This window comes from Mus pahari, chromosome 13, assembly GCF_900095145.1.
Source record: "Mus pahari chromosome 13, PAHARI_EIJ_v1.1, whole genome shotgun sequence".
NCBI lineage: Eukaryota > Metazoa > Chordata > Mammalia > Rodentia > Muridae > Mus > Mus pahari.
This window is the reverse complement of record NC_034602.1, coordinates 55,034,014-55,041,153: the sequence shown is the minus strand read 5'-3', so window position 1 is coordinate 55,041,153 and position 7,140 is coordinate 55,034,014.

Here is a 7,140-nt window from a genome sequence, read left to right as displayed (position 1 = left end):
AATAAACCCTTTCCTCCCCAACTGCTTCTTGGTCATGATGTTGTGCAGGGATAGAAACCCTGACTAAGACAGTAGTAGTTAGTATGTGCTCTAGCCCCTTTCCATTCATTATATAATTCAATGGTGACATAACTTTGAAAGGTAGAAGCCATTATGACTAGCAGTTGAAGGATGGAACAGTGAGTTAGAGAAGTGTAGCAGCTTGCCCAAACATGCCAGAAGCAACAGGACAGGCAGTGGGGGTTATTTTATTTTGGTTGGTCGGTTCATTTTGGTGGGTTTGAGACAGGCTCTGGAGGTGACTTCAAGTCCTTGCCCTCAGCTATTCTCTGAGAGTAGATATCACACAGAAGAGATCCCTCTTTGATGCTGACACTCTATCAGAAAGTGTCTTTGGGAGGTTCTCCAATGACTCTCATGATGCTGTCACTAGTAGAAATAAGATGGATGTATAGGTTTTCCTCAATATGTTCATGAGTCAGGTATAGAAGTTCTTTACATACATGTGTAATGTATGTATGCCATACATGTATTTTTTTAATCAGGCTGGGCATCATGAGTGCTAGGCAAACATTCTATCAGTGAACTACATCACATACATACACACGCGCACACACACACAGACACACACACACACACAGACACACACACACACACACACACACACTGTACTACCTGGCCTCTAGGATGTGGTTCAGATCACACTTTGAAGGCATTTGGTTATCATACCTAATCTCTGAGATAAGAGTGTTTATTATTTTAATTTTCTGGATGATGAGTCAGACAACTAGAAGTGAAAGAACTCGCTTTGGTCCTATAGCAGAGGTTTATAACTTGCTTCAGGCTGCATTGTTCCAAAGCCCACACTCCTAAGCTACCATAGCCCTCTGGTATCACAGGAACCAAATACACAGATACAGAAAGCCTGAGGATGGAGAGTGTGATCCAAAACAAACCCCAGAGACCAGGTTGTAAAGAATGGTGTGTGTGTGTGTGTGTGTGTGTGTGTGTGTGTGTTCAGGTTGACTAGGGGATAAGGAAGAAAGTAAAAGATGATTAGGAATCAATGTTATGTGTAATTCCATCAGTGTGAAACACTACAGAAAAACACTAATATAAGTTTTCTTATGGGGGGCTTTGGTACACTTCTCATAGATAAGAACATCCACTATGAATATTTATGTTAATCTAAATGTTAGACAATGAATGGATAATTTTAAGTATCCCTTTTGGAGTTGGTTCTGAGAGAGGATTTCTCTGTGCAGCTCTGGCTGTCTGGGAACTTGCTGTGTAGACAAGGCTAGCCTTGAATTTGCAGATCTCTGCCTGCCTTTGCTTCCGTGTGCTGGGATTAAAGGCATGCACCAGCACTGCCAGGCTCAATTGTAAGTATTCTTACAGATGGAAAGGAGATAAGCAATCAATCTGAGGTGTATTCTGGACGGTTGGTTGGTTTTTTTGTTTGTTTGTTTGTTTGTTTGTTTTTTTGTGGAGATGTTCTAGCATCAGTTTTTACTATCACATATTCATTTTGTTTTGTATTTTCTAAGCCAAGAATGCCCTACTTTTACAGTCACAAAAATCCTGATGACATTGTATGCTGACCTTTACCTAAGCATTTACACATCTTGCGTTTTTTGCAACCTTTTAACAAGGATCTCTAGTTACATCATAGTACATACCTCTGCATCATCGACACAGCACTTTTCCTGGGAGCGTGAACATCATCTGTTTAGACCTCATCAGAATCCCTGAGGATATTCTTGTCTCCCACCAGGAGCTGAGAGAGCAGACAATGGACAAGCTGGCAGAGTGTCATCCTGTTTGAGAAATTGAAAAATGCCTCTGGGGGTTGGCAGGAGTAAGCAGAGAGTCCAAGATCTGAGATGAGTCCCAAGAAGGCCCAATTTCTAGTTGAATAAGCAGATGTCTAGACATGGTGCGGAGTGTCCACCCCAGTGGAAAATGAATATTCAGAATTGGCCAGTCCACAGCTACTGCCACATTCGGTGTGCAAAGTGTGACCTATTGCAAGGGAATTCTTAAAACACAAAGGCAAAGAGTGGTTTAAGCATATTTTTCTGGGATCTAGTACATACTTTTCTGTCCGGAAAGTTTCAGTTTAATTGTGATTAGCACAGTACAATCAGAGTACCCTATTGTATCTAGATTGAAATATATTAATCAATTGTACATCTTGTGGCAAAGATGGAACATAATTAGAAATGTTTCCTTATGGTTTTGGCATTTGAAAAATAGATACAAACCTTGTTTTCATTTCTGTTTTAACAAGAAAACTGAAGGTTATTCACCTAAGTCCCCAACCATAATGCTTTGGGGTTTATGGCGATTACAGTATTCGCCACGTCCCAAGTCTCCAAGTATTTACTCTGAATGAAGTTAGCATATAAACAAGCAATGCTGGTTTTGATTTACCATGTGAGAAGGTACATCCAAACCTAGACCCATCTGACTCTGAGCAGGCTTCTGCTGGATAGTGAATGAGTTAAAGTTATTATTACTTTTTTTTTTTTTAATCTAGAAGGAATCCACTGCCTTTTTAGACATGGAGAGTGAGGTATACACGGATTTTGATGGGACGTAGTTTTGTGCTTAGCCTCACATAACGCACACGTTTTTCTGGGCGCACAAGTTCATTCTTTTGAGTAACGTCGAGGAGCCTGAACCAGCATTAAATGGTAGAAAACTGCCGAGGGCAGCTGAGACTCAGTGACTCGTGTATTTTGAGCAGAGAACATCCAGTGACCCAGTGACTCAGCGTTTTCCCTGTTATTGATTACACTCTATTAGTGCTCCCAAGGGTCTCGCATCAATAATTGATGATGGAAAGAGATGGACTGCCTTAGGTTATGGGGATAATCTTATCAACCAATTTACAATATAGCTATAAATGTCAGAACCAGAAACTCTTACACCATCAGATGTACCAAGAGTACTGTTTGAATGTTTTTTTTTTTTTTTTTAAGGAGTGTATAACTTTAGAATGGTGATTTAAAGGAAGAAAATCCTTGGCACCTGGCAGTCTTTGAGACATGCTGTAATACCTTTCCCAGATCGTGAGGGATGTGACACAACTCCTCCCAGGCTGACCAGTGACATTGGCTGTGCTTTCCTGAAGGTGAGGTAAACCCAGTGCCTGGTACCTTCCCCTTCGACTTGAGTCATGTTTGGGATTTCACCATTGAGTGGGTGCTGGAGCGCATTCTGTAACATGTTAGAAACATCCACGTTCCAAGTTCACAGTCCACACACTGAGATGGTCACATGAATGTGACTTCTGAGGTTCTAACTCCAAGGTGGTGGTGACTCAGAGTTCTGAGTCTCAACTTAGGATGTGGCACATTTAAGTCTTTCAAGCTGGAGATTGGAGCCATTAATCTGAGACTTACTCCAAGACATTATGCTCAGAAAATAAAATGCCATCCAACATTTTAGTGTTGATGGGGAGAATGGCGAGAACAATTTATCTTGGAAATAGCCCATCACTCGCTGAAGCAAACATTGCCAGAACATCACTTTGGTTTTAGACAGATCTCAAACACAAGTCACCTCCCATCCCAGAACTAAATGGAAACTCTCGGCCAAGAGTTACTTGTTGGCGGAGTGTCCAATGTGTCCAATTCTTTCTTTTTCCTGTTAGTCAGGGTCTTGATGTTGCCTGGAACCCAGTATATATTCTAAGTTGGCCTGAAATGCACAATGCTTCTTCCTCAACTTTTTAAGTACTGAAGTCATGAGTATTTGTCACTGTAAAGTTATTCATCCATCTGTGTGCCACCAACTAATAGAAAAATTATAGACAGTCCTTCTCCATGTCCACTGTATGCTGGCACTGTTGAAAATACACTCCCATTATCAATTAGCTTATTGTCCAACTTTCTACCTATACTCTTTTCTCAGATGTTGTCATCTCTGAAATGGGTTCTTGGCTCCATTCAAATCCTTTTGTTTCCTTTCCTGCTTTAGACATTAAAGGCTGTGCCACAGCATGGTATATTGGGCATGCTGACCCTGTTACCATTATACAAAATTAAGCAGAAGCCAGCATATAAAGAAAAGGTAATCAGAGGCACCTCTCACCAGGATGCAGGGCATTGTTAGGTGATACTGGGTGATTTTGCAACAGCGTAGTAATTTCTGCAACCTATTGCAATCTACCTCGTCATAGTACTTCTAGTCTGGAGTTTCACTTAGGGTTTTATAGACTATGGGTAGGGTTCATGATATGGGGGTATTGAGTCTTAAACCATCATCCAAGGTAGAAAACAAAACTATCACTGAGCACCCAACTGTGTTGGGAACTGTGTACTGGTTGGTTTTGTGTGTCAACTTGACACAAGCTGAGGTTATCACAGAGAAAGGAGCTTCCCTTGAGGAAATGCCTCCATGAGATCCAGCTGTAAGGTATTTTCTCAATTAGTGATCATGGGTGGGAGGGCCCCTTGTGGGTGGTACCATCCCTGGGCTGGTAGTCTTGGGTTCTACAGGAAAGCAAGCTGAGCAAGCCAGGGGAAGCAAGCCAGTAAGCAGCATTCCTCCATGGCTTCTGCATCCACTCCTGCCTCCAAGTTCCTGCCCTGTGCGAGTTCCTGTCCTGACTTCCTCTGATGACGAACAGCAATGTGGAAATGTAAACTGAACAAACCCTTTCCTCTCCAGCTTGCTTCTTGGTCATGATGTTTTGTGCAGGAGTACAAACCCTGACTAAGACAGGGACCAAGCTTGGTTCTGGGAGCTGGTGAAGAACGAAGTGGCCTCTGTGTGTTCTGTTGGGCTGGTGGTCACTAAACTGTCATACAAGTAAGTGGACAACTCCTAACTAGTGAGTGCTAAGAGGTTGTAGGAGCCTTCCCAGGTAAACGCTGATTGAGCTAAAAGTCTGAAGAAAGATGGAACTTGAGTGGGATTTAACTAGGTGAAGGGAGAGGTAAAGACATCCTGATGGCAGCGGGTTACCGTAGAGATATGGCCAAGCCAAGAACCACATCACACACAACTGGTTCCTCAAATAGCATAGAAATGGCATCAAGAAACCCAAGTCACAAAGATACGCATCTTTTAAGGGGGTTGACCCCAAGTTCCTGAGGAACACGAGCTTTGCCAAGAAGCACATGAAGAAAGGCCTGAAGAAGATACTGCAAAGGCAGTGAGTGCACGCGCAGAGACCATCAAGGCCCTTGTGAAGCCTCAGGCCTTCAAGCCCAAGATGCAAAAGGGCCCCAGCCACAAACTCAGCTGTTGGCTTTCATCGCTCACCCCAAGCTTGGGAATCGGATTCAAAATTACATGGCCAATGTGGGTGGGCTCTGCCAACCGAAGCCCAAGATTCAAACTAAGACAGAGGCCATAGCTCCAGCTCAGGCTCTTGAGTGCCCAGGCCCCTGTGCAGGCCCCATAGAAAAGGCTCCTGCCAGAGTGTAGACAGAAGGACTGCTGGGACATACCTACCTTCACGCTATTTGCAGATGACCAGCGACCTATGCTGTTTTTACAAAGAAACTTGAGGCAAGGAAAAAAAAAGACATACTGACATCGACAATATAGGTGTTCAAAGGCTTTGTGGGAAAAGAAGGTGTGATATGGGACCAGTGGGGTCCTGGATATAGAATATGCTCTCGCTGAGGTTGGAAAGGTGGACAGGAACAAAATCAGGCAGGGCCTTTTTGCTCAAGCAAAGGAGTGGGTGTTTGTCTACAACATGACAGAGAGCTTCTAGAATGTATTGGTGAAGAATGAAGGTAGGAAAATGATCAGATTTGTGATTTCATGACTGTCTATGTATGTGTATGTGTGTGTGAGTATGTGTGTGTATGTGTGTATGTACATGTGTGTGAATATGTGTGTATGTATTTATGTATGTATTGTGTGTATCTGTGTGTATGTGTGTGAGCATGTGTATGTGTGTATGTGCATGCGTATGTGTGTATGTATGTGATATGTATGTGTGTGTCCTTGTGCATGTGCATGTATGTATGTATTTATGTATGTATGTTTGTATGTATGTATGTGTGCATGTATATATGTTTGTGTGTATTCACCTGTGCATACAGGATGTGGGAACTGAAGGAAGAAACTGGGTATCTTCCTCTAATGATTTCTATGACATTTTTTTGAGACAGGGAATCTCCAAGATCCTGGGGTTCTCCCCTTAGAGGATGCTGCCTAACCAGTGAGCCTTCTCCTCTTCTCTAGCATGTGCCCGCCTTTCATGTGGATTGTGGGATCCTTGTGTTTATGCAACATTTACCCACTGAGATGTAGCCTCGCCCAGATGTGTGCTTTTCAAAAGATCCTCTAGTGCTAGTGAAGGGCAGAATCAAGTGCGGGCCAGGTAAGAACAGGCATTTGTAGTGGATCAAGTGGGAAAGGCAAGTGGCGAGTGATGGCTTGGCTAAGAGACATGGGTAAATATCTCAAGCAGGAGCAGAGACCCACTGCTTGGAACGATCAGAATATCTCCATAAGTACTTTATTTTCACTTTTCATCTTTTCAGGCCCCTTAGACATTATACTTTTTGTTGATAGATCACTATTGCCTGACAGGGAGAGAGGGAGAGAAGGAGAGAGAGGAAGAGGGAGGGGGAGGGGGAGAGAGAGGGAGAGGGAGAGGGAGAGAGAGAATTGAACTAGAAATTTCAGAGATGGGTCAGTGGTTAAGAGCACTTGCTGCTCTTGCAAAAGACTCCATACAGCTTCCAGAACCCACATGGCAGTTTACAACCATCTGTAACTCCAGTTCCAGAGGTTCTGACATCCTCTTCCGGTCTCCACCGGCATCAATAATGCACACTGTGAACATACATATACATAGGCAAAATGTCCATACATATAAAAATAATAAATCTATCTATCTATCTCTCTATCTCTCTATCCTTCAGAGAATTTATTTTCAGCCAAGTATAGCTGCTGCCCAGTTATGCTAAGGACATTAAAGTTTGTGTGAGTTGCTTTTCTTATTGCTCTGACAAAATCTACACTTAATGAAGAATGTATTTTGCTCATAGTTTACCCACTGTGGGCAGTGCCACTTCTAAGCACGTGGTCCTGGGTGCTATAAGAAAGCAAAAGGAGTAAGCTATGGGGAAGCAAGCCAGTAAGTACCATCCCTGCACGGCCCCT